Below are 10,054 nucleotides of genomic sequence, written 5' to 3'. Positions count from 1 at the left end.
TGCATTTATCTTTTTTAAGTTAGTGTTTTGGGTTTCTTTACATAAATACTCAGAAGTATAAATTTCTGGGCCATACCGTTCTTATTTTTGAAAAGCTAAATAATCAGTAGAAACAGTGGAATTTCCCAAAAGTAGGATGGCCAAAGAAATCAATATTTTTGTCAAAGAAACAGAAACCAGCTTAAGGACCCGAAGTCAGCAGGAGAGTGGAGCACCAGCTAACAGTATGGAACCAAGGCCAAACTGTGCCCGAGCATTTGCATCGGGAGGCCCAGGTGCAGAAACAGGTGGGAGCATCTGGCAGGTGAGCTGAGCCTGAGTTGTGTGCCCAGTACTGTGTGGGCAGGGCCAGAGGGGACGTGCATCCAGCCGTATCACACTCAGAGAGGAACCCTCCAACGCAGCGGGAGTGGATGTTGGAAATACCCACTCCCAGGACAGTACAGAAACCACTCTTCCTTCTGCTACTCCAATTGCTTTTTTTGTGCCAACAAGCCACTGAGCCAACTGTCTCTGTCTTATTTTTAGCCCTCGATTTCATGTGACCTTATTTCCTAATGAGATTATAATCTCCTTGTGGTTAGGAACTGTATTTTACATACCACTTGCTGATGATTCCTAGGAAACCTCAAGGAATTTCCTCCTAGGGAGCACGATCAATTCTTCATAATGCATGTGTGGATTTTTTCTAGCTAATTTATAATTTTATTTTTAGTTAAAAATTTATTTTTTATTTATTTTTAGGAAGAGGAGGGGAGAAAGAAAGAGAGGGAGAGAAACATCAGTGTGTGGTTGCCTCTTGAGCACCTCTTACTGGGGCCCTGGCCCACAACCCAGGCATGTACCCTGATGAGGAATCGAACCAAAGGATGGGGAATTCTTTGGTTCACAGGTTGGTGCTTAATCCACTGAGCCACACCAGCTAGGGCCAATTTATAATTTTAAATATGATTTTTCTTTCAGACTGAAATGATCCTAAGGACTCTGCCCCAACCATCGGATGCACCATGAATGTGTTTATGCCCTTCACCATCAGCCTAGTTCAGACAAGGGGCTGAGGGAGGTAGGAGATGGGCTCCCTCTTTTAGAGGAGGATACTGGGCCAAGTTCTAGCTTTAGCCTAGCCCATACACTTCTATTAATGTTGCCTTCAGTTTTAACTTTCCAATGCCTTACAGCAGTTATTTTTAAGGCTTTTTCATCCATCAAAATTCTGTGGAGTTCGGGTTTTTTTCCTCTTGTTTATCATCAGGAGCCAGAACTGGTTGTTTCTTCTGCTTTACTAAGCCCCAGGGAGATGAGCGGAATCCCCCAGATAGCTGAGCTCTGACTCAGACCTTTGAGGACCTCTTCCTCTGCCGCTCCCAGCTCCCTTCATCACTTTCCAGAGTTGACAAAGCCCTCAGGTCATGGGATCCACTCACAATAAAAGAATCTGTGGCGAATTTGCAAAGTAACATCAGGTTCTTGTTTTTTTTTTTAAAGATTTTATTTATTTATCTTCAGAGAGGAAGGAGAGAGGGAGAGAAATATCAATCTATGGTTGCCTTTCATGTGTCCCCTGCTGGGAGTTGGCCTGCAGGGAACCAGCCTGCAACCCAGGCATGTGCCCTGGCTGGGAATCGAACCGCGATCCTCTGGTTCGCAGGCCCGCGCTCAATCCACTGAGCTACACTAGCTAGGGCCAGGTTCTTGTTTTAATCATACACTTTCAGGGTGAAGGATTCTAGGCATGATGAAAAACATTAATTTGTTGCGGTTCATGTCCTGCTATAGCTTTTCTTGACCTTGGGTGGAATGTTTCTTGCATTTTCTGAGAAAGTAGATGTCTACTGTTCATCTTTGGGAATAACATGCAGTTTTTCTAGGAGCCACGTGACAAGGAGGTCAAGGTGAGGGAAGATGGATTAAGTGTAGTCATTAATTTATAAAATGTTTTCAAAGTTTGCATGTTTAAAGGTTATATTTCTCTCAGGCAGCAATTGTTACCTCTGATTGAGTAAAAAAAAAAAAATATATATATGGGTTTCAGTGGCTTGGACTATCAACATTATTCTTTAGTGGTTGGCTGATATGTGTAGCCAGCCCCTTCCCCAGCACATGCACCCTTGACAAGGCCCTGCTGTCCGCCTTGTTCCTAGTGACTGAGGGGCATGGAGAAGGTGGAGGAGGGAAGCTGGTCAGGCGNCTTTCATGTGTCCCCTGCTGGGAGTTGGCCTGCAGGGAACCAGCCTGCAACCCAGGCATGTGCCCTGGCTGGGAATCGAACCGCGATCCTCTGGTTCGCAGGCCCGCGCTCAATCCACTGAGCTACACTAGCTAGGGCCAGGTTCTTGTTTTAATCATACACTTTCAGGGTGAAGGATTCTAGGCATGATGAAAAACATTAATTTGTTGCGGTTCATGTCCTGCTATAGCTTTTCTTGACCTTGGGTGGAATGTTTCTTGCATTTTCTGAGAAAGTAGATGTCTACTGTTCATCTTTGGGAATAACATGCAGTTTTTCTAGGAGCCACGTGACAAGGAGGTCAAGGTGAGGGAAGATGGATTAAGTGTAGTCATTAATTTATAAAATGTTTTCAAAGTTTGCATGTTTAAAGGTTATATTTCTCTCAGGCAGCAATTGTTACCTCTGATTGAGTAAAAAAAAAAAAATATATATATGGGTTTCAGTGGCTTGGACTATCAACATTATTCTTTAGTGGTTGGCTGATATGTGTAGCCAGCCCCTTCCCCAGCACATGCACCCTTGACAAGGCCCTGCTGTCCGCCTTGTTCCTAGTGACTGAGGGGCATGGAGAAGGTGGAGGAGGGAAGCTGGTCAGGCGACACAGTGAGCTGTGTCCTAGGGAGACAAAGCTGCTCTGTGATGGTGGTGGTGGTGTGGAGAACTGGGTGGAGGAAAAGCCTTTTGTTTATTAGGATTTGAATCCAAGGATAAGAAGGCATCTCCAGGTGTGAATCTGTAAGTAAAGGTTTTTTGTGGGGTTTTTTTTTTTTTTTTTTGTATTTAGAGTTTAGGCTGGTGGAGAAGATGCCACAATAGACTTTGGTTGTTGATTCTTCTTTACTCCATGAAGACAAAAGCCTTTCCAATGCCATCTTTGCCTAGAGAGAGACAGAACTCTGAAGCAGGGTAAAGTGTGCAGGGAGGGGTGAGGGGGAATTTTATTTTTATTATTCCCCTTGACTGTGTGAGACTTACCTCCCCTGAATTGGAAGCTGCTTTCTAGGCCCCATGAACCAAGTCACTGTCTTCTGTCCCATTTTTCAGATTTCCTATGTGAATCCTGATGATAGGATTCAATGAATACTTACTGAGCACCTACTGTGTGCTGCACACTGTTCTGACAACAAACCATAACAATAGCTACTCTGTTAGTGTTTACCACGTGTCAGGTGCTTTGTGTGTCTTACCTCATTTCCTTCCCAACAGATGGCTATTTCACAGTTGGGGGATTGGGGCTCAGTGAATTGAATTACTTGTCTAAGTCCAAATAACTAACAGGTGGTAGAGTCAGGGTTTGAATTTAGGATTTGAACTAAGGATTTGAACTCTACAGCACATGTGCATTTCACTGACTCACTTTTAATATGCTCCCTTGTCCTATTTTTAAGGTATATGTTGTATTTGAATAGAGAAAGGAAGATACAGTTTTGAAAAACTTTTGAACATTTATGAGAATAAGCATCTAACAGCAAATCTGACAGAGTGGACATGATTCAGCAGCTGAGTAACCCCTGGGGAATGCTGTAATCGTAGAGCCTAGATTAATGCCTTTTGTTACCAAGCTCTGGCCTCTATGGCCCTATCCCCCAGGCCTTGAATGCACAGCCAGAACCTCTCCAAGCTCTCCTGGCTCCATGTAACAGTGCAGACCTCCATCTGCTCAGCTGGGCATCTGAATCACGTTGTCTCTCAACTGCAGTCCCTAAATTCCTACTGCCAACATCCATTGCTACTAAGTTGCAGCAGCTGCTCCTAATTTTGGTAGCGGCAGTTCTCCTTATTAGCACATCAAGGATGACGTTTAAGGCCCTTTCTCAGACCTTTTGGGATGATCAGGCTCCTTTCTGGGTTTGGAAACAGAGGACAAGGTAGGGGAGGCCTATACCCTGAGAATCTGTATCAATGAGATAGCCACTTAGACCAGCTCCCAAATCTATCTCACACCTGTGCTGTGTCTCAGTGTTTACCTAAGGTAAAGTTGGTGGCCAGTGATCGGTGGTTGGGTGGAGAGTTCAGCCTCTCCCCACTTCATGGGGCTTTGTTCTCTCTTGACATCTACTCTGTACCCTGGTTCTAGGCTAGTGGTTTCATTTTAACTTAAGACCATAGTATAAAAGAAAAACTAAACCAGAAATGAACCTCATTATGGGCACGGTGGCTGATATCGATTTAATATAATTTTACCTATAGAAAAAAATGTGTACCTGTGCTTACTTTGATTAACTACAGTAGGACATTAAAACTAGTTACTTGTGTGGAAACCTGCAAACTAGGAGAATTGAAGGCGCTCAGCTGGGGAGCCAAGCCTTCATGGTAGAGTGAAATCACGTGTGGGATATTGAGGCTGGTGCTCCATTTGGGAGACTATTTCTTCATAGGGTTGTCGTGATCTCACTAGCTGAGGGGGTAAATTTCCGATTTAGAAATGTGACAGTTCAGCCCAGAGAACGAGCTGAACGGTGAGTGCATGCTCGTCTGTGGCTGCCTGCAGTGGAAGTTGTCAGCTGAAGGGAGCTCCGACTGAACTGGAATGCTAAGTTGGTCCGACAGCCACGCCTCATGCTTCGGCGGGCGACACCTGAGTCCGCTCCAAGATGCCAGGGGAAACTTGTGGCGCTTTGATGGTATCAAAAGGAACCTAATTAGGAGACTCTGGTGGTCAAGAAGCTGGTAAATATGGCAGTTGGGTCCTTCACCAACTCAACTAATGAAACTACTCTTTATGATAGTCCGCTCCCACTGAGGCAATGCTCACTCATTCCGAAACTGTGAGTACCTAGGATGTGCCTGGTATCCTACTATTCACTGGCATGGCTTTGTGAATATGAAATGGTGACTGCATTCAAAAATTATAATCAGTGGGCCATTAGGAAAAGGCAAGTGTGAGCACATCAGCCCAGAATGTAGCGGAAGAGGAAGTCTTTGGTGGCACAGGCAGGGAGTCACTGTTCCTCATCTAAGACTGGGGAGAGGTTTGGAATCGGTGCGACTGTTTACCTGAGTCATCCCAGCGGTCCTCAGTCTAGCAATTTGAGCAATGCATTAAACTTTCCTGTGACAGAGCAAAAAGAGTGCCAGACTCAAAGGTCAGAGAGCTTCAGGTCTGGTCACCACCAGATCCATGCCTCCCTGCCTCCCTGCAATATTCAGCTTGGAAAAATGATCAAAACACTCTGGGTCTTAGTTGCTTGACCAGTAAAATGGTAGTAGTAAACACACTGTACTTCCTTGAGGGTGGAGGGCTGTACCACCCGATCTCCTTAATTTTCTATCAATTCTCAAATCTGTGTTCTTATGATTTCTGCTTTTCTGTGTAGCTGAGAGCAATGCTAAGACTGAATTATGTAGAAGTATGTTATTTGCTAGACTAAACACAGCACAAACCCCTGGACATTTGGACAACAGAATCTGATCCTAGATGTTGCTGAGTTCATTTAAATCAAGTCCTTAAAATGTTATGTAGCTTTAATAGAGAGTTTATCTATAGAAATTTTTGTTCACTAACCTAATTCACTGATGCATTAAATGTTAAGAGTGTTATCTTTAAAGAACCTTTAAAATATATTTAATAAGTGAGAGATTCACATTAATTTTTGAAAAATTCTCTGGTTTGTTTCATAAAAGTGATGGTGGGTTAACAAGTATCTATTGAGTGTCCACTATGTATGGAGAAATAACTGGGCTTCTCTGTAGGGGAGCAAACAAGTAGAAAGCTTTCTTTTTATTTGTAAGAACATCAGCATTTATTTGAAATGAGGCATGCACCTGAAAACAGTTACAGAGCAGCTTGGCACAAGGTGTTGTTTAATACGCTTTGAATTGAAGGCACACGTTTTGCTTGTTGTCAGAGTAAAAGGAGAGAATAGAGAAGGAAAGATTAGGTTTTGAGTCTTGAAGCAGCTGATAAAATACTTTTCCAAGGCAATCTTTAATGTTAAAGTTTATTTCATTTTAAAATCTTTACACCAGAATTAGACTAGTTGCAGCCTGAGGACAGGCTGAGATTGGGAACAGATTGTATGAGAGCAAGAGAAGAACCTTTCCCTCCGAAGCCTGATGTGAACCAGGTACTTTACGCTAATTACTATGATAATTCCACATGGTCAGGTTCCTTCCTTGTTATGTATCAGGGGGCCAAGTTTCAGCGAGGCAAGGTAAAATCTTTCCCCTAAAAGGGGAAATTTTAAGCTTATTTTCAAGCTTATTTTAGGTCATGTCTGACCTAAAAGGGCCATGGTCAGACATGACCTCAGGTCTTTCTGAATAAACAAATCTCAATGTGAGGAGTGTGACAAATGACACAAAGAGAATTGAATTCAAATCACCAGTTACTTCATCCTCATACAGTTGACTGAACTGAATGATAAAATAATAATTGGCTGAGATCACTATATTGTTCTGAAAGCAACAGAAATTCAGATAGAAACCACTCAGGCAGTGGATTCCAAGCCTGGGAGACAACCTGTCTGTGCTTCTTATTCCCCCAGCAGTTTTTATACAGTTCTTTTGCCAGAGGAAAACAGCAGAGCAGCTTGAAAGCTATATAAAGCAAATGTGCAATGGTGTTGGCAATGTTCTGGAAGTTGCTACCAAGAATGCATACTACAGGGAGGAATGAAGAACCAATTTCTGGGCGAAGTCCATTACAAGTGGAAAGCTTTAAATGGATGAATTCTCCATCAATAGGTTGCTGCTTTCCATTTAATTGTCACTGTTCAGTATTTTATGTATAAATCTTCCTGCATGTACGTACATGACTACATTGGGAGGCAGTGGAAATTTATGTTTTTGAACTATGTGTTCCCCTTGCTTAAAGAGTGAATAACTATCTGACCAAGTACTCGGCACCCTTGTCTCTTGCCTTGTGATTATCATTTGCTATATTAATACACAATGTGGCTCTTTCTCCATTAAAATCAGAGAACTTGGTTTTCTTTAGTCTGTCTGTCTTAATTAGGTATTACATGGTGAATCACAGCCCTACTTTTGTATGTAAAAATAGAACCAAACTTTATGTGCTTATCAGGTGCCTTTCGTAGCTTTTGTAAGAGGGGTGAGTCACTAAGCCATTCCTGAGTAATCTTGCAGACTTGTCAGATCAAGAGACCATCTCCTTCAGGCTATACTCTCCCGCTCAGATTTCTTGTTCTCCTGAATTCTGAAGAGGTCTCGGCAGTTGTTCCTGCCTCTGGGCCATGAACTCTAGCAGTGGGAGGGAGTTGCAGACTTATGGTGGAGGGTAGTAAATTTGTGTGAACCCCAAAGAACCTTACCTGGACTAGTAAGATAGAGAGCAGACTGACAGGTCTTGAGAATTGGGGGTGGTGGTGGTTCGGTTTAGGGGGTGGAGAGGTGAAACCAAAAAGAAAAAGGACTCTGGACATGGACAACAGTGTGGTGATTGCAGGGTGGAGTTGGGTGGAGGTGGGAAAGGGGATAGGGGGATAAATGGTGATGGAAAAAATATAGTTAAAAAGGATAGGGAAGTATGAAATATATATATGTATGTAAGTATACATATATCTGGTATAATGAATTAGTGTATTATATATAATGACCTTTTTAAATGTCACTAAGTGTGTATTGAGTTATTTATTTTTTATTTACCATAATGTATTGCCTGGTAAAAACAAAAAATTATCATGTGGAAGGTTATAAAAGTTTTTGAGGTTGGAAAAAGAACTTGTAGCTCTGGCTGGCATGGCTCAGTGGATTGAGTACCAGCCTTTGAACTGGAAGGTTGCTGGTTCAATTCCCAGTCAGGCCATGTGCCTGGATTGTGGGCCAGGTCCCTGTTTGGAGGCATGTGAGAGGTGACCTATCACACATCCGTGTTTCTCTTCCTCTCTTTCTCCACCCCTTTCCCTCTCTCTAAAAATAAATAAATATTAAAAAAAATAACTTTTAGAACCCCAAAAGATGTGGTTTTATGCTGTACCTCAGTGAAAATTTGTTTAAAGCTCTTTTACCATTCATGACCTTACTAAATATGAACTCACCAAACTTGATTTATTTATATTCCTTTGCCTTCCAAAGCAAAGAAATAAAGGTTGGAAAATTAATTTTCCCCAAATGTTTAGATATCTCCCTTTTTCCTGTTCTCATTGTATCAACTGTTATAGAAATATCTTGTTGGTGAGTTCTCACATTGCCCTCATGAGCAGAGGAACGATGCTCATGTTTTATTGTTTACTGTGCTTGGCTATCAGTCTTGGATAGAAGTTCTTTACCTTACTATGGAAAGTACTCTTCTATTTCTGGACTCACTGTAAATTAGCAAACATCAGGAATAGAATTTGAATTTTACAAACATCTTTTTAGCATCTATATAGATGTATATGAACTTATTGCTTGATTTAGTGTTGTACTAGATTAAATCATAGCAAACCATTCTTATTCATGAAACACTTCCTTCTGAAACTGCAGGTCTTGCTTTGTTACTCTTTTAAGATTTTATAGGTGAGTTTGTCTGGTTGTTTTCCCTTTTTTTATGTACTAGCTTCATGAAGTTTTGCTATCAGGTTTATGCAGGTTTCACACAGTTAATTTGGAAGATGTTCATCTTTTTCTGTGTTTTAGGAACTGTTTATATAGAGTAGGCAGTAAAGCACAGTCATTGAGCCAGCCCATGGGCTTCGAGGATAGACATAGACCTTGGTTCAGATCCTGGGTCGTCCACTTGCTGGTCTTACAGCCTTAGGTACGTTATTTAACTTGTCTAAGCGTCAGTTTTATCACCTGTAAAATTTTAACACAAGCACCTATCATACAGAGTGCTTGTGAGATTAAAAGGGATTATAGAAGCAAAGCCCTGTCACAGCTCTTGGATCATTGTAAGCATCAAACAACGTGGCTGTTGCTGAGACAGCGATGGCAAAGGTGGCGATGGTGGCAGGGCATTGCTCTCGCGGTGTGGAGGCTGTTTCTTTTCTTGAAATTAGTTCTTTGTAATAATGGACTGGCTTCGAAAGTTTGAGGAGGGCTATTTTTCTTAAGTTTTAAAATTTGTCTAGATTTCCTATTTTTATTCAGTTTTTTTTCAAGAAATATTGTTGCTAGGTTATTGAGGTCTTCAAAATCATTAGGCCAGGTATAAGTTATGCATGCTTTGTGAGATCTGTCTCTCCCTATATCCATAGATATAGATATAGATATCTATACACACATATATGCATGTGTATATATTGTATTCATGTATGTGTTACATATATAATGTAAACATATATATGTATTAAGATTTTAAGCTTATTTTCAAATTATTTACATTTCCTGTTTGTAATTTTTTCTACTTCAATTTGTGTTGATCTTCTTGTGCTCTTTCTAAATTTATATTTCTATCTTTTATTCATTATAATTTACTCTTAATTTTTTGAATAATGAAATTTAATGATGCTGATTTACCTCTTAGTGCAGTTTTTCTACATACTGCTTCCACTATCCATCATCATTTTAAATTATTCTATAGTTTTGAAAGTTTCTTTGATCTAAGAGCTGTTTGAGAGAATAATAATAATTCTCACGTTTTTATTTTGATTTATTTGCTGCTATTTCATAATTATTCTCAGTTTTCTTGCAAATGTCAGAGAAATATGCCTATCATAGTTTTTATTTTGATATAGTAAATAATCAACTTTGGTAAATGGTCCATGAGTAAAAGGAAAGGATGTATATGTATTTTTAAGGATCATGGAATTTGTAGAATATACAAAAATACATATATATATACACACACAACAACGATGACGTTTATCATCAGGCATTACAATTTATATCCCATTAGCATTTTTTTAGTCATCTGTTGCTTCAAGAGAAAAAAGAAATGTG

The sequence above is a fragment of the Sturnira hondurensis genome, unplaced genomic scaffold (assembly GCF_014824575.4).
Source record: "Sturnira hondurensis isolate 20B ecotype Veracruz unplaced genomic scaffold, ASM1482457v3 Scaffold0000256, whole genome shotgun sequence".
Classification (NCBI taxonomy): domain Eukaryota; kingdom Metazoa; phylum Chordata; class Mammalia; order Chiroptera; family Phyllostomidae; genus Sturnira; species Sturnira hondurensis.
The sequence above is the reverse complement of the archived record's forward strand: the minus strand, read 5'-3'. Positions refer to the sequence as shown.